This window comes from Nerophis lumbriciformis, linkage group LG22, assembly GCF_033978685.3.
Source record: "Nerophis lumbriciformis linkage group LG22, RoL_Nlum_v2.1, whole genome shotgun sequence".
NCBI classification, from domain to species: domain Eukaryota; kingdom Metazoa; phylum Chordata; class Actinopteri; order Syngnathiformes; family Syngnathidae; genus Nerophis; species Nerophis lumbriciformis.
The window spans coordinates 20,767,928-20,787,535 of NC_084569.2; the positions used below are offsets into that span (position 1 = coordinate 20,767,928).

A 19,608-nucleotide genomic window follows, 5' to 3' on the forward strand; every position below is an offset into this window, starting at 1 on the left:
GGGGCGGTTGCTGGTTGTTCCATCTCCATCGTTGGGGTCCCTGCGGGTGGGGTGGGTGGTTCCCGTGGCCCTGTGCCTGGGTGGTCCTGCGGCCGCCGGTTTGGGTGGGGTGGCCGGGGGCTGGCCTCGCCGCGCTCTCCGGGGGTGGGGGGTGGGCTCGTGGGGGCCCGGTTGCCGGTGGGGCGGGGGCGGTCTTCCCGTCCGGTTGCGGGGAGTCTCTGGGTCCTTCGGGCGGGGCGTCTCGCCTTTCTGCCCGTGTGGGGTGTGGTCTCTCGCTGGCTTGGGGTCTGGCTGTCCCCTGCTTTTCTCGTGCCCTGTCCTCCGCCGGGTGCGTCTGTCTGCGGCCTGCTGCTGGCCCTTGTGGGCGGTACGGTGGGTCGGGCTCTGGGGTTCCTGTCGCTGGCCGGCTTGGCTGCGTGGGGGCAGTGGTCCCTGGTTCCCTGGGCACCACGCCTCCTGTTTGTGGGTTGGGCTCTCGGGGGTGATGGGGCCGTGCTCTGGCTCCCACGCACTCTGGGAGTCGAATGTATTGTACATGCAAATTCACATATGCTCACATACGTACATAGGTACCTACGCTCCCACATACATACACAAATACAGTACATATTTACCTACCTAATGTTCGTACATCCACACGCACATTCAATATACAAACATACACATACACATACTGTACATATACATTCACTGTACAAACACATATACACACTCTGTACATATACATTCATTGTACAAACACATATACACATTCTGTACATATACAAGTACATATGCATACTTACACTCATGCACATAATCACGTTTCATCAAACATATATTAACGTTGTTGCCCTAGGGTAAACTGGGTGTAACACATGGCACACTGACAAAGCTTAACCTATTGTGACTATAACAATCTACAAGGTTAATGTAGGTTGCTTCTCTTTCTCCCCCTCCATTTTTCTGCATTCTTTCGTATCTCAAGTTATCATTACGTATATGTATTGTTGCATTTAAACAACTGTATTGTTGATAATAAAGGTAAATTATTGGTATTGTTCATTATCAATAGCGCTATTTCTATTGGTATTTGTATTGATCCATTTGTAGTGTAATAATGCTCATTGTCATTTCTGTATTATTTTTTATTTTTCGCTAACTGCTTATTTGCTATTACTTTTACCATCATATTTGTACATGTCATATTTGCTGATGTTGCTCTATTGTTGTTGTTGTTGTTGTTTGCTGTTGTTGTTTTTGTCTCTCTGTCTAATCCCCCTCTTGTCCCCACAATTTCCCCCTCTGTCTTCTTTTTTTTTCTCTTTCTATCCCCTCCTGCTCCGGCCCGGCTGCACTAAATGATAATATAAATACATTTAATAAAGTCAAATACAAATAAGGCAACAAGATAAGTATCCTACACTTCTCTTTTGTAAAGTAAATCTGAACAGCCGACATGGGCATCTACATCAACTATATGATTTGCCTGAGAAGCTGGACAGGACATTAAAAAAAAAAAAAAAAAAAAAAAAAAAAAAAAAAAGTAATTGTTGTGTTTGCACCATTATTGTAGTTTCTTTCTAGTGGGATCCAAGATTTCCATAAAATATGTACAGTAAATATTGGTTATGATTATGCTAAACTCTAAATCTAAGAAGATTCCACAAAATATGGGCCACTAGTTTGACACCCCTGTATGAATTATGATATATAAGGTTATTGTTCCATGTCCAAACAGTAATACTGCTGCCTCAATGCTCCACTATTATTCAAAATTGACCTATTAATGATGTAATTGTAAGTAACATGCGTCTGTGGAACCGGTTTATAAACACTAAACGAGGAAAACAATATTACATCTCTCTATTTGTTCAGGATATCATGAAGGACATGATACCATGTTCTAGAACGGGGGTGTCAAACTCATTTTAGATCGGGGGCCACATGGAGAAAAATCTACTCCCAAGTGGGCCGGACTGGTAAAATCACGGCACGATAACTTAAAAATAAAGACAACTTCAGATTGTTTTCTTTGTTTAAAAATAGAACAAGCACATTCTGAAAATGTACAAATCATAATGATGTTGGGTATTTTTTTACACTTACATGTTGTGGTTAATAGTATTCTACCTTTATTTGTCGTTATTTATACTTTCTGAATAAATTATGTGATAAAGTTCATTAGTCAACTCATTGGTGTTCATTTTCAATCTATCAAGATAAAAAAATAATAATATCAAAATCAAATTACAGGATGTTATTTATGACTGGTGCACTAACATGTGACTTTTTTTTCTCTTTTTTTTTTACATATGTAGCATAATCTACAAAGATACAAATCATTGCTATTGTGACATCTAGTAGACACATTTAGAACAGCTGCTTCTTTCATTCAAACATTTTAGCTCATTTTTATACTTAGCAAACTCATCTCGCGGGCCGGATAAAACCTGTTCGCGGGCCGTACGTTTGACACCCCTGATCTACAATAAAAAGCAGGTTTCACTACACGTCTCAAATTAAAATTTGAAGCAATACCAAACTACCCCACAGTCAGCTACAGTGTGAAAGCTGAGAGGTTATTAATTTTGTTTTTCTTCAACAAATAGGCTATCTTGGCATGATAAACAAAGTCATTACAGTAATGTATAAGAGCAGGGGTGTCAAACTCATTTAAGATCGGGGGCCACAATCTACTCCCAAGTGGGCCGGACTGGTAAAATCACGGCACGATAACTTAAAAATAAAGACAACTTCAGATTGTTTTCTTTGTTTAAAAAGAGAACAAGCACATTCTGAAAATTTACAAATCATAATGTTGTTGGGGTTTTTTTACACTTACATGTTGCGGTTAATAGTATTCTATCTTTATTTGTCGTTATTTATACTGTCTGAATAAATTATGTGATAATGTTCATCAGTCAACTCGTTGGTGTTAATTTTCAATCTATCAAGATAAACAATTAATATCAAAATCAAATTACAGGATGTTATTTATGACTGGTGCACTAACATGTGGCTTTTTTTTTCTTTCTTTTTTTTTTTTACATATGTAGCATAATCTACAAAGATACAAAGAATTGCTATTGTGACATCTAGTGGACACATTTAGAACAGCTGCTTCTTTCATTCAAAAATTTTAGCTCATTTTTATACTTAGCAAACTCATCTCGCGGGCCGGATAAAACCTTTTCGCGGGCCGTACGTTTGACACCCCTGATCTACAATAAAAAGCAGGTTTCACTACACGTCTCAAATTAAAATTTGAAGCAATACCAAATCACCCCACAGTCAGCTACAGTGTGAAAGCTGAGAGATTATTCATTTTGTTTTTCTTCAACAAATAGGCTATCCTGGCATGATAAACAAAGTCATTACAGTAATGTAAGTCCTTATAGAGCAGGGGTGTCAAACTCATTTAAGATCGGGGGCCACAATCTACTCCCAAGTAAAATCACGGCACGATAACTTAAAAATAAAGACAACTTCAGATTGTTTTCTTTGTTTAAAAAGAGAACAAGCACATTCTGAAAATGTACAAATCATAATGTTGTTGGTTTTTTTTTTTACACTTACATGTTGCGGTTAATAGTATTCTATCTTTATTTGTCGTTATTTATACTGTCTGAATAAATTATGTGATAATGTTCATCAGTCAACTCGTTGGTGTTAATTTTCAATCTATCAAGATAAACAATTAATATCAAAATCAAATTACAGGATGTTTTTAATGTAGTTTGCTCATTTTCCTCGACTGATGTACTAACATCATGTGGTTTAATTTTTTGTACATATGTAGCATCATCTACAAAGATACAAATAATTGCTATTGTGACATCTAGTGGACACATTTAGAACAGCATTTTATTTCATTAAAACATTTCAGGTTAATTTTTATACTTAGCACATACTTGCCAACCCTCCCGAATTTTTCGGGAGACTCCCGAAATTCAGCGCCTCACCCGAAAACCTACGGGGACAAATATTCTCCCGAAAATCTCCCGATTTTCAGCCGGAGCTGGAGGCCACGCCCCCTCCAGCTCCATGCGGACCTGAGTGAGGACAGCCTTTTTTCACGACGGGAGGACAACAGGGTGACAAGAACTAAATCATCCAGACTAAAGATACATTGTATTATTATGTTTATCTTACCTAAAAATAAATATATTTATTAATTTAAAAAAAAAAAACTAAATAAATGTTTACTATATTTTGCTAAAAACATCAACATTAATTGTATTTTTATTTTTATATTTTCTGACTCCTTATTACATCAAGCCATAGAATTATACCGGTACATTAAAATAAACATATTTGAAATAATTAATTTTAAATTATCATAATAATTAATTTAAAATGACCATATTTAATTATTAAAATAATTGTTTGTTTATCAAAAACTTTAGCATTTTATTTATTACATTTTGTAGCTCTCAGAAGCCAAGTTATGTTATATTCATGTTATATTTATGCAAGTTTAAAGTATCAATGATCTAAACACAGTTTTGTTTGCATATTTTCAGGATGTATATATATATATATATATATATACAGGTAAAAGCCAGTAAATTAGAATATTTTGGAAAAACTTGATTTATTTCAGTAATTGCATTCAAAAGGTGTAACTTGTACATTATATTTATTCATTGCACACAGACTGATGCATTCAAATGTTTATTTCATTTAATTTTGATGATTTGAAGTGGCAACAAATGAAAATCCAAAATTCCGTGTGTCACAAAATTAGAATATTACTTAAGGCTAATACAAAAAAGGGATTTTTAGAAATGTTGGCCAACTGAAAAGTATGAAAATGAAAAATATGAGCATGTACAATACTCAATACTTGGTTGGAGCTCCTTTTGCCTCAATTACTGCGTTAATGCGGCGTGGCATGGAGTCGATGAGTTTCTGGCACTGCTCAGGTGTTATGAGAGCCCAGGTTGCTCTGATAGTGGCCTTCAACTCTTCTGCGTTTTTGGGTCTGGCATTCTGCATCTTCCTTTTCACAATACCCCACAGATTTTCTATGGGGCTAAGGTCAGGGGAATTGGCAGGCCAATTTAGAACAGAAATACCATGGTCCGTAAACCAGGCACGGGTAGATTTTGCGCTGTGTGCAGGCGCCAAGTCCTGTTGGAACTTGAAATCTCCATCTCCATAGAGCAGGTCAGCAGCAGGAAGCATGAAGTGCTCTAAAACTTGCTGGTAGACGGCTGCGTTGACCCTGGATCTCAGGAAACAGAGTGGACCGACACCAGCAGATGACATGGCACCCCAAACCATCACCCAACCATGCAAATTTTGCATTTCCTTTGGAAATCGAGGTCCCAGAGTCTGGAGGAAGACAGGAGAGGCACAGGATCCACGTTGCCTGAAGTCTAGTGTAAAGTTTCCACCATCAGTGATGGTTTGGGGTGCCATGTCATCTGCTGGTGTCGGTCCACTCTGTTTCCTGAGATCCAGGGTCAACGCAGCCGTCTACCAGCAAGTTTTAGAGCACTTCATGCTTCCTGCTGCTGACCTGCTCTATGGAGATGGAGATTTCAAGTTCCAACAGGACTTGGCGCCTGCACACAGCGCAAAATCTACCCGTGCCTGGTTTACGGACCATGGTATTTCTGTTCTAAATTGGCCCGCCAACTCCCTTGACCTTAGCCCCATAGAAAATCTGTGGGGTATTGTGAAAAGGAAGATGCAGAATGCCAGACCCAAAAACGCAGAAGAGTTGAAGGCCACTATCAGAGCAACCTGGGCTCTCATAACACCTGAGCAGTGCCAGAAACTCATCGACTCCATGCCACGCCGCATTAACGCAGTAATTGAGGCAAAAGGAGCTCCAACCAAGTATTGAGTATTGTACATGCTCATATTTTTCATTTTCATACTTTTCAGTTGGCCAACATTTCTAAAAATCCCTTTTTTGTATTAGCCTTAAGTAATATTCTAATTTTGTGACACACGGAATTTTGGATTTTCATTTGTTGCCACTTCAAATCATCAAAATTAAATGAAATAAACATTTGAATGCATCAGTCTGTGTGCAATGAATAAATATAATGTACAAGTTACACCTTTTGAATGCAATTACTGAAATAAATCAAGTTTTTCAAAATATTCTAATTTACTGGCTTTTACCTGTATATATGTATGAAATACTTGACTTGGTGAATTCTAGCTGTCAATATACTCCTCCCCTCTTAACCACGCCCCGCCCCACCCCCGACTATGCCCCCAACCCCCACTCCCCACTCCCCACCTCCCGAAATCGGAGGTCTCAAGGTTGGCAAGTATGACTTAGCACACTCATCCATGGGCCGGATAAAACCTTTTTGCGGGCCTGATGCGGCCTTCGGTCCGTATATTTGACATCCCTGCCTTAGAGCCTGTTTATGAGCACCATAAAATTTGAGAAAAACATATAATTTCCCTCACTTGTCTGCTACACTTTTGTGAGAAGAGGCACAGTCTAATTGGAAGTTAATAAAGGAAGAACCGCCTTCCTCACGGACATGATACCACCTCCATTGGCCCAACCCTAGCTAGTTAAGCCCACCTCCACACTTGGGAAAAAAAAAAAAAAAAAAAAAAAGCTACATATCTTAAAATCAAGCCTGGAGCAACGTCAACTACATGTAAGTCAGCTACAGAGTGGAAGCTGTGAGTTTGTTAACTGTTGTTTGTTTTCAGCAAATAAGCTAACCGAGCATGATGTAATGTTAGCATTGTAGCTAACAGAGCTATGCTGATGTTGCTATTGTATGTGTCCCTCTCCTTAATGCTATGTTTTTCTATATGTAATCTATTATGTTGGACAAATGAAAGTTTACCGTGGGTATGTAAAAAGTATATGAACAATAACGCTTATTGGAGCTAGACGCAGCTATAGCGTCAAAGCTACAAACACACCAAACAGCTGGTTGTCAGTAGGGCAAAGGCACGTTTAAACCGTGCACTAGTGTTCGACCTCTGAGATTAATTTGAAATTGTTGACCTTTTAAATTGATTTAAGATCTAAACCAGGGGGTGTCAAACTCATTTTAGATGGGGAGGCCACATGGAGAAAAATTTACTCCCCAGTGGGCAGGACTGTTAAAATCACGGCAAGATAACTTAAAAATAAAGACAACTTCAGATTGTTTTCTTTGTTTAAAAATAGAACAAGCACATTCTAAAAAAATTACAAATCATAATGTTGTTGTTTTTTACACTTACATGTTGTGGTAATAGTACTCTACCTGTATTTGTCATTATTTATACTTTCTGAATAAATTATGTGATATTGTTCAGTCAACTCATTGGTGTTAATTTTCAATCTATCAAGATAAAAAAAATTATATAAAAATCCAATTACAGGATTTTATTTATGTAGTTTGCTCATTTTCCTCGACTGATGTACTAAAATCATGTGGTTTATATTTTTTACATGTAGCATCATCTACATCAGGGGTGGGCAATTAATTTTTACCGGGGGCCGCATAAGCAACCCGAGCACTGCTGGAAGGCCGCACTGACAATATTTTAATAACATTTTGCTCAATATTATTTTTGATATACCGTATCATAAATAATAATGATAGTAATAATAATAATTTCATTTTACCTAATTAACTTTATACAAAAGCAGATTTCTTTTGATGGTTTTATTTTTAACACTGTCTTACACTACACTTCCTGATGTATAAATACAATGCAAAAATGTCCATTTCTGCACAGGGTTAATTTCTGTCACTTTATCTTCCATCATCCAACATTTTTCCCCGTCAGATTTGGACAACCATCTGTTGTTAAAAATCGTTTTTAATCATATTTATTTTATATTGTTTTTTATATTGGTTTTATATGTAATTATTTTTTGTTATTATTCAGTCATTGGTGGAGCTAAGGATAATATTTGAATATTTTTTTAATATTGTTGTGCAGCACTTTGGAAACATTTTGTTGTTTAAATGTGCTATATAAATAAAGTGGATTGGATTGGATTGTCACACCTGCCAGCTTGTCCCATTTCAGTCCTAACATGTCCAAACATGCATTTACCTATGTGAACAAGTCATTACCTGTGGTCGTCTCTTTAATTGACTGCATGGCTACTAGCTCCTCCGTGATTTGAAAGTCGGCAGTTATCCCACGTAAGAAGATGAGCAACTGGGCGGTGTCACGTACATCACAGCTCTCATCCAAAGCCAGCGAAAAACAGTCAAAGTCTCAGGGCATATCAGCGCAACAGAGTCCAATAAGCACTCCTTAATAAACTCTCCGTCAGAAAACGCCTTACTTTTTCTGGCGATTTTGTGAGAAATGACGAAACTTGTCCTGACGGCTGCATCTCTGGGGGTGTGAAATTTGGCAAAAAGTCCTTGTTGGGTTTGCAGTTTTACCATCAACGCATCAGCCTCCCTTGCGCGTGCTTCATCAGACAGATTCCGGTATTTTTCCTCGTGCTTCGTCGTGTAGTGGCGATTCAAATTATATCCTTTAAACACAGCAACATGTGTACCACAAATTAAGCACACGGCTTTACCTTTAATTTCTGTAAAGAAATACTTGGCAGTACATGTCTTGTTGAAAACACGCCCTTCGTCATTAACTTTTCTCTTTTTAGCGTTTCATCACTTGTTGCTGTGCACCTTCACTCACAGGTTACACCCGGACATACGCCCATAAATAACCATTTTCAAAATAAAAGCAGCACAGTTGTATTGCACGCACGACATAGATGGTTTTTAAACTTTATTTTGTCATTTGTGATTGCCGCTGTTTACATTGACTCACAATCACACACGCGCATACGTCCACACGGAAGTAATACAAATAACGCTTTTCAAAACAAAAGCAGCACCGTTGTATTGCACACTCGACATAGATACTTTTTTAAATTTATTTTGTAATTTATGATTGGCCTCACGCGGGCCGGACAGGGACGCACAAAGGGCCAGATGTGGCCCGCGGGCCGTATAATGCCCAGGTCTGGCCCAAGGTATGGGTGACTTACACATCTGTGTGCGGGTACTAGACTGGCCTGCTTGTAGTCCAGACCTGTCTCCCATTGAAAATGTGTCGCACATTATGAAGCCTAAAATACCACAACGGAGACCCCGGATTGTTGAACAACTTAAGCTGTTTATCAAGCAAGAATGGGAAAGAATTCCACCTGAAAAGCTTCAAAAATTGGTCTCCTCAGTTCCCAAATGTTTACTGAGTGTTGTTAAAAGGAAAGGCCATGTAACACAGTGGTAAAAATGCCCTTGTGCCAACTTTTTTGTGTTGCTGCCATGAAATTCTAAGTTAATGATTATTTGAAAAAAAAAATAAGTTTCTCAGTTCGAACATTAAATATCTTGTCTTTGCAGTCTATTCAATTGAATATAAGTTGAAAAGGATTTGCAAATAATTGTATTCTCTTTGTTTATGAATTACACAACGTGCCAACTTCACTGGTTGTGGGTTTTGTAAATCACTTTTACTGGCGACTGGGTCTGTTGACCATGTTACAGTAACAGGTCGACTGAAACAAGCTATGAGAACCTGAAATAGGGGAGTGGAACTATGAGAAGGTTTTCCCCCCCAAGTGTGGCGAAGATGTCAGCGTAGTCATGCGTGACAGAAATTAGTTGAATGACAAGTAGATAAAAGTGGAGACTAATTGAATTGCACCAACCATTGCGGGTGAAACATTAAAACGGTTAGTGGATGACTCATGAAGTCGTTTCAGTCGTGTCAGCTCTCAGCCTGCAGGTGATGATTGTCTCATGAGACCCCCTCTCTGAAATAATTCTGGCCTGTCTCACTTGTCTCTCTCATCCAGCTGTCCAATCATAAATAACTATTTACCCGCACATAAAAAGGCTACGAATAGTGGCTTGTTGAAAAAACACAACTAAAGTCCAACTTAAGAGCTTAATAAGTTAGACGAAGCTTTTAACTCTGGGGTCAGCAACCCGCGGCTCTAGAGCCACAAGCGGTTCCATGGAGCTTTTTCAAAAATGGAAAAAGATGAGGTAAACTACCGTATTTTCCGCACCATAAGGCGCCCTGGGTTAAAAGCCGCGCCTTCAATGAACGGCATATTTCAAAACTTTGTCCACCTATAAGCCGCCCGGTGTTGTAAGCCGCATCTAACTGCGCTAAAGGAATGTCAAAAAAAACAGTCAGATAGGTCAGTCAAACTTTAATAATATATTAAAAACCAGCGTTCTAACAACTCTGTTCACTCCCAAAATGTACGCAAATGTGCAATCACAAACATAGTAAAATTCAAAATAGTGCAGAGCAATAGCAACATAATGTTGCTCGAACGTTAATGTCACAACACACAAAATAAACATAACGCTCACTTTCTGAAGTTATTCTTCATTCATAAATCCCTCGAATTATTCTCCTTCGTTGTCCGAATTGAAAAGTTGGGCGAATGTGGGATCCAAAATGTCGTCTGGCGCTGTCTCCCTGCCTCCCTGTCTTGGTGAACGTCACGTGTGTTCGCCTTCTGTCATCCACTGTTCCCACGCAGTTAGCAGTCTAGCTTCGAATGCCCTGTTGACACCAATATCTAGCGGCTGGAGGTCTTTTGTCAATCCACCCGGAATGACGGCGAGTATTGAATTAAGCGCGTAAGCGTGTCTCTTAATGTGATGTTATGAGCTAGCAAATATAACAACTACACTACCCAGCATGCAACGATAGTGACGAGCATGCGCGGTAGCCCTGAGAAGCGTTGTTGTATGCTGGGAGTTAGAATGTAGTTATGAGCACGCTGTGAGTAAACGTTGAGAACTCAGTTAACACGCCTCGTCTGCATTATTTATAATTAGACAGACAACACACTTAATAGGAGCCATTTTGGGGTCTTTACATAAACACACAAATGGAAATGAAACGTCACATATCCCAGCATGCACCGCGCGCTTCTTCTACGGGGAAAAAAGATGGCGGCTGTTTACCGAAGTTGCGAGACCGAAACTTTATGAAAATGAATCTTAATATTTATCCATATATAAAGCGCACCGGGTTATAAGGCGCACTGTCAGCTTTTGAGAAAATTTGTGGTTTTTAGGTGCGCCTTATAGTGCGGAAAATACGGTATATATTTTTTGTTTCAATATGGTTTCTGTAGGAGGACAAACATGACACGAATCTTCCTAATTGTTAGAAATCCCACGGTCCTTCAACTACGGTAATCATAGTTTGATTACATGTACAACTTTCTCCGACGCTGCCACGGAAAGACGTACTTTATGCCACTCCTTCTTGGTTTCATTTTGTCCACCAAACTTTTTATGCTGTGTGTGAATGCACAAATGTGAGCTTTTTTGATGTTATTGACTTGTTGAAGTACTAAACAGGTATATTTGGTCACTGCATGACTGCAAGCTAATCCATGCTAACATGCTATTTGGGCTAGCTGTTTGCATCATTATGCCTCGTTTGTAGGTATATTCGAGCTCATTTAATTTCCTTTACTTATTTCCTCTGTCTATTTAATTTAAATTTGCATGTCACATGACACATTATCTGTATGTAATATTGGCTGCATTTCTTGCTGCATTGTTTGTGTGTCGTTATAGACCACAGCAAACGTTACCCAGCTTGCAAAGATTGTAATAAATCCACTAAAAGAAGACAGCCTGCCGTTTCCTTTAACTTGGACACACACATCTATACCTTTAGCCACTCTAAGCCTGGCAGTAATTTCCAGGAGTTATCTCACCTTCTGAGAAGTCTTCGTTTTAGTAATGTTTTCCAATATTGTATAAATGTGAAGAATAAATATTAACACGCGGCCCCGAGAGGGACAAGCGGTAGAAAATGGATGAATGGATGGATGGATGGATGGATTATATATATTCAACATTTCTGTCAACGAAGATTTGCATCAGCCTGCAACACATAGTCATTTTGTTAGTATGCTATTATAGCTAATATAGACACTTACATCATGTGTTGCCTTCATTCGTAACGCTTATATAAGGCTTTTAATTTTTTTGTGGCTCCAGACAGATTTTTTTTGTTGTATTTTTGGTCCAATGTGGCTCTTTCAACATTGTGGGTTGCTGACCCCTGGCTTAACTCAAAATACGTAAATCGTGGTCTCCCTTTGAAATGAATAAAATTAATTTAATTTGTCCTTGGCTCTCAAAAAGCATCACAATTTTAACCTGTAACATGCCTTTTACAAAATAAAAACGTTTTGATAAGACACTTTTGTATGAAAAAACAAGTAGTACAAACAGTGAAGTAAAGTAATAATACTTACAGCATTTACCTTGGAGAGTAGACTTCTACGGTATCTCCTTCGATCTGCTTCTCTGTCAAATACACCATTAGCAGCATCTCCATATTTCCATGCATAAATGTTCCCTGTTTATATTGTATTTTAACATTCTTGGCTGGCTTTAGACTCATTCTGCTTCAGTACGGTGCAGACTAGTTAGCTAGCTGCACACCTGGTCACTTTTTCTGATCATTTATTTCTTTAATTCAATGAATATCATCCATTTCTTCTTCTCAAAACTGTCCTTCACACTCACGTTCTTCTATCCCATGCTTAGAAAACAAACCTCGCAGGCACAAGACATTGAAACAACGTTAAGAACTTGTTGAATGAGGTCCAACTCAAACTTAGCGTTGGAACAAGATGCTTTTTGACGACGTTTAATCAATGTCGTGTTCTGACGTTGATTTAACGATTGACATTTGGTCATTTCCCAACCAATATTCTACAACACAAATATAACATTGAAACATCGTACTTTTTGACGACGTTTATTCAATATCAGGTTGTGAGGTTGATTTAATGATTGACATTTGGTCATTTCCCAACCAATATTCTACAACACAAATACAACGTTGACACATCGTACTTTTTGACAACGTTTATTCAATATCAGTTTGTGAGGTTGATTTAATGATTGACATTTGGTCATTTCCCAACCAACATTCTACAACACAAATATAACGTTGAAACATCGTACTTTTTGACGACGTTTATTCAATATCAGGTTGTGAGGTTGATTTAATGATTGACATTTGGTCATTTCCCAACCAATATTCTACAACACAAATACAACGTTGACACATCGTACTTTTTGACAACGTTTATTCAATATCAGTTTGTGAGGTTGATTTAATGATTGACATTTGGTCATTTCCCAACCAACATTCTACAACACAAATATAACGTTGAAACATCGTACTTTTTGACGACGTTTATTCAATATCAGGTTGTGAGGTTGATTTAATGATTGACATTTGGTCATTTCCCAACCAATATTCTACAACACAAATACAACGTTGACACATCGTACCTTTTGACGACGTTTATTCAATATCAGGTTGTGAGGTTGATTTAATGATTGACATTTGGTCAATTCCCAACCAACATTCTACAACACAAATACAACGTTGAAACAATGTACTTTTTGACGACATTTATTCAATATCAATCAATCAATCAATCAATCAATCAATCTTTATTTATATAGCCCTAAATCACAAGTGTCTCAAAGGGCTGCACAAGCCACAACGACATCCTCGGTACAAAGCCCACATACGGGCAAGGAAAAACTCACCCCAGTGGGACGTCGATGTGAATGACTATGAGAAACCTTGGAGAGGACCGCATATGTGGGTAACCCCCCCCCTCTAGGGGAGACCGAAAGCAATGGATGTCGAGTGGGTCTGACATAATATTGTGAGAGTCCAGTCCATAGTGGATCCAACATAATAGTAAGAGTCCAGTCCATAGTGGGGCCAGCAGGACACCATCCCGAGCGGAGACGGGTCAGCAGCGCAGAGATGTTCCCTGCCGATGCACAGGCGAGCGGTCCACCCCGGGTCCCGACTCTGGACAGCCAGCACTTCATCCATGGCCACCGGACCTGTGCCCCCCCCCCCAAGGAAAAGGGGAGCAGAGGAGAAAAGAAAAGAAACGGCAGATCAACTGGTCTAACAGGGGGGCTATTTAAAGGCTAGAGTATACAAATGAGTTTTAAGATGGGACTTAAATGCTTCTACTGAGGTAGCATCTCTAATTGTTACCGGGAGGGCATTCCATAGTACTGGAGCCCGAATAGAAAACGCTCTATAGCCCGCAGACTTTTTTTGGGCTATGGGAATCACTAATAAGCCGGAGTTCTTTGAACGCAGATTTCTTGCCGGGACATATGGTACAATGCAATCGACAAGATAGGACGGAGCTAGACCGTGCAGTATTTTATACGTAAGTAGTAAAACCTTAAAGTCACATCTTAAGTGCACAGGAAGCCAGTGCAGGTGAGCCAGTATAGGCGTAATATGATCAAACTTTCTTGTTCTTGTCAAAAGTCTAGCAGCCGCATTTTGTACCAACTGTAATTTTTTAATGCTAGACATAGGGAGCCCCGAAAATAATACGTTACAATAGTCGAGACGAGACGTAACGAACGCATGAATAATGATCTCAGCGTCGCTAGTGGATAAAATAGAACGAATTTTAGCGATATTACGGAGATGAAAGAAGGCCGTTTTAGTAACACTCTTAATGTGTGACTCAAACGAGAGAGTTGGGTCGAAGATAATACCCAGATTCTTTACTGATTCGCCTTGTGTAATTGTTTGGTTGTCAAATGTTACGGTGGTATTATTAAATAAATGTCGGTGTTTAGCAGGACCGATAATCAGCATTTCCGTTTTCTTGGCGTTGAGTTGCAAGAAGTTAGCGGACATCCATTGTTTAATTTCATTAAGACACGCCTCCAGCTGACTACAATCCGGCGTGTTGGTCAGCTTTAGGGGCATGTAGAGTTGGGTGTCATCAGCATAACAATGAAAGCTAACACCGTATTTGCGTATGATGTCGCCTAGCGGCAGCATGTAATTACTAAAGAATATCAGGTTGTGATGTTGATTTAACGATTGACATTTGGTCATTTCCCAACCAATATTCTACAACACAAATATAACGTTGAAACAACGTAGTTTTTGATGACGTTTATTCAATATCGGGTTGTGAGGTTGATTTATTGATTGACATTTGGTCATTTCCCAACCAATATTCTACAACACAAATACAACGTTGAAACAATGTACTTTTTGATGACATTTATTCAATATCAGTTTGTGAGGTTGATTTAACCATTGACATTTGGTCATTTCCCAACCAATATTCTACAACACAAATACAACGTTGAAACATCGTACTTTTTGACAACGTTTATTCAATATCAGTTTGTGAGGTTGATTTAACGATTGACATTTGGTCAATTCCCAACCAACATTCTACAACACAAATACAACGTTGAAACAATGTACTTTTTGACGACATTTATTCAATATCAGGTTGTGATGTTGATTTAACGATTGACATTTGGTCATTTCCCAACCAATATTCTACAACACAAATATAACGTTGAAACAACGTAGTTTTTGATGACGTTTATTCAATATCGGGTTGTGAGGTTGATTTATTGATTGACATTTGGTCATTTCCCAACCAATATTCTACAACACAAATACAACGTTGAAACAATGTACTTTTTGATGACATTTATTCAACATCAGTTTGTGAGGTTGATTTAACCATTGACATTTGGTCATTTCCCAACCAATATTCTACAACACAAATACAACGTTGAAACATCGTACTTTTTAACAACGTTTATTCAATGTAAGTTTGTGAGGTTGATTTAACGATTGACATTTGGTCATTTCCCAACCAATATTCTACAACACAAATACAACGTTGAAACATCGTACTTTTTAACAACGTTTATTCAATGTAAGTTTGTGAGGTTGATTTAACGATTGACATTTGGTCATTTCCCAACCAACATTCTACAACACTAATACAACGTTGAAACAATGTACTTTTTGACGACATGTATTTAATATCAGTTTGTGATGTTGATTTAACAATTGACATTTGGTCAATTCCCAACCAATATTCTACAACACAAATACAACGTTGAAAAATCGTGCTTTTTAACAACATTTATTCAATGTAAGTTTGTGAGGTTGATTTAACGATTGACATTTGGTCATTTCCCAACCAACATTCTACAACACAAATATAACATTGAAACATCGTACTTTTTGATGACGTTTGTTCAATATCAGGTTGTGAGGTTGATTTAATGATTGACATTTGGTCATTTCCCAACCAATATTCTACAACACAAATACAACGTTGACACATCGTACTTTTTGACAACGTTTATTCAATATCAGTTTGTGAGGTTGATTTAACGATTGACATTTGGTCAATTCCCAACCAACATTCTACAACACAAATACAACGTTGAAACAATGTACTTTTTGACGACATTTATTCAATATCAGGTTGTGATGTTGATTTAACGATTGACATTTGGTCATTTCCCAACCAATATTCTACAACACAAATATAACGTTGAAACAACGTAGTTTTTGATGACGTTTATTCAATATCGGGTTGTGAGGTTGATTTATTGATTGACATTTGGTCATTTCCCAACCAATATTCTACAACACAAATACAACGTTGAAACAATGTACTTTTTGATGACATTTATTCAATATCAGTTTGTGAGGTTGATTTAACCATTGACATTTGGTCATTTCCCAACCAATATTCTACAACACAAATACAACGTTGAAACATCGTACTTTTTGACAACGTTTATTCAATATCAGTTTGTGAGGTTGATTTAACGATTGACATTTGGTCAATTCCCAACCAACATTCTACAACACAAATACAACGTTGAAACAATGTACTTTTTGACGACATTTATTCAATATCAGGTTGTGATGTTGATTTAACGATTGACATTTGGTCATTTCCCAACCAATATTCTACAACACAAATATAACGTTGAAACAACGTAGTTTTTGATGACGTTTATTCAATATCGGGTTGTGAGGTTGATTTATTGATTGACATTTGGTCATTTCCCAACCAATATTCTACAACACAAATACAACGTTGAAACAATGTACTTTTTGATGACATTTATTCAATATCAGTTTATGAGGTTGATTTAACCATTGACATTTGGTCATTTCCCAACCAATATTCTACAACACAAATACAACGTTGAAACATCGTACTTTTTAACAACGTTTATTCAATGTAAGTTTGTGAGGTTGATTTAACGATTGACATTTGGTCATTTCCCAACCAATATTCTACAACACAAATACAACGTTGAAACATCGTACTTTTTAACAACGTTTATTCAATGTAAGTTTGTGAGGTTGATTTAACGATTGACATTTGGTCATTTCCCAACCAATATTCCACAACACAAATACAACGTTGAAACATCGTACTTTTTAACAACGTTTATTCAATGTAAGTTGTTGAGGTTGATTTAACGATTGACATTTGGTCATTTCCCAACCAACATTCTACAACACTAATACAACGTTGAAACAATGTACTTTTTGACGACATGTATTTAATATCAGTTTGTGATGTTGATTTAACAATTGACATTTGGTCAATTCCCAACCAATATTCTACAACACAAATACAACGTTGAAAAATCGTGCTTTTTAACAACGTTTATTCAATGTAAGTTTGTGAGGTTGATTTAACGATTGACATTTGGTCATTTCCCAACCAACATTCTACAACACAAATATAACATTGAAACATCGTACTTTTTGATGACGTTTGTTCAATATCAGGTTGTGAGGTTGATTTAATGATTGACATTTGGTCATTTCCCAACCAATATTCTACAACACAAATACAACGTTGACACATCGTACTTTTTGACAACGTTTATTCAATATCAGTTTGTGAGGTTGATTTAACGATTGACATTTGGTCAATTCCCAACCAACATTCTACAACACAAATACAACGTTGAAACAATGTACTTTTTGACGACATTTATTCAATATCAGGTTGTGATGTTGATTTAACGATTGACATTTGGTCATTTCCCAACCAATATTCTACAACACAAATATAACGTTGAAACAACGTAGTTTTTGATGACGTTTATTCAATATCGGGTTGTGAGGTTGATTTATTGATTGACATTTGGTCATTTCCCAACCAATATTCTACAACACAAATACAACGTTGAAACAATGTACTTTTTGATGACATTTATTCAATATCAGTTTGTGAGGTTGATTTAACCATTGACATTTGGTCATTTCCCAACCAATATTCTACAACACAAATACAACGTTGAAACATCGTACTTTTTAACAACGTTTATTCAATGTAAGTTTGTGAGGTTGATTTAACGATTGACATTTGGTCATTTCCCAACCAATATTCTACAACACAAATACAACGTTGAAACATCGTACTTTTTAACAACGTTTATTCAATGTAAGTTTGTGAGGTTGATTTAACGATTGACATTTGGTCATTTCCCAACCAATATTCCACAACACAAATACAACGTTGAAACATCGTACTTTTTAACAACGTTTATTCAATGTAAGTTGTTGAGGTTGATTTAACGATTGACATTTGGTCATTTCCCAACCAACATTCTACAACACTAATACAACGTTGAAACAATGTACTTTTTGACGACATGTATTTAATATCAGTTTGTGATGTTGATTTAACAATTGACATTTGGTCAATTCCCAACCAATATTCTACAACACAAATACAACGTTGAAAAATCGTGCTTTTTAACAACGTTTATTCAATGTAAGTTTGTGAGGTTGATTTAACGATTGACATTTGGTCATTTCCCAACCAACATTCTACAACACAAATATAACATTGAAACATCGTACTTTTTGATGACGTTTGTTCAATATCAGGTTGTGAGGTTGATTTAATGATTGACATTTGGTCATTTCCCAACCAATATTCTACAACACAAATACAACGTTGACACATCGTACCTTTTGACAACGTTTATTCAATATCAGTTTGTGAGGTTGATTTAACGATTGACATTTGGTCAATTCCCAACCAACATTCTACAACACAAATACAACGTTGAAACAATGTACTTTTTGACGACATTTATTCAATATCAGGTTGTGATGTTGATTTAACGATTGACATTTGGTCATTTCCCAACCAATATTCTACAACACAAATATAACGTTGAAACAACGTAGTTTTTGACGACGTTTATTCAATATCGGGTTGTGAGGTTGATTTATTGATTGACATTTGGTCATTTCCCAACCAATATTCTACAACACAAATACAACGTTGAAACAATGTACTTTTTGATGACATTTATTCAATGTAAGTTTGTGAGGTTGATTTAACGATTGACATTTGGTCATTTCCCAACCAACATTCTACAACACTAATACAACAATGAAACAATGTACTTTTTGACGACATTTATTCAATATCAGATTGTGATGTTGATTTAACAATTGACATTTGGTCATTTCCCAACCAATATTCTACAACACAAATACAACGTTGAAACAAGATATTTTTTGATGACGTTTATTCAATATCGGGTTGTGACGTTGATTTAACCATTAACATTTGGTAATTTCCTAACCAACAATGTGGATTCAACGTAAGACAGCAATGTTGTCTCAATTTAGAAATGCAACCATTTTTCAATGTATTTTCACAGTCCGTTTTAAAGAACATATATGTATAATCAACCTTGACTCAATGTTTTGTGCCTGCTGGGAAGTTATGTTGATCTCTAGCTA

At 37.4% G+C, this 19,608-nt stretch overlaps 1 protein-coding gene across 1 annotated transcript in view; it reads left to right on the top strand.

Annotated features, from left to right (window-relative positions):
* The first annotated feature begins 6,310 nt into the window (after positions 1–6,310).
* Positions 6,311–19,608, top strand: part of LOC133615477 (ubiquitin carboxyl-terminal hydrolase 37-like) — a 107,796-nt gene continuing 94,498 nt past the window's right edge. Inside the window, exon 1 of the mRNA XM_061974094.2 lies at positions 6,311–6,617. The gene's annotated coding sequence lies outside the window, so the exon portion shown is untranslated. The remainder of the gene's footprint in view (positions 6,618–19,608) is intronic.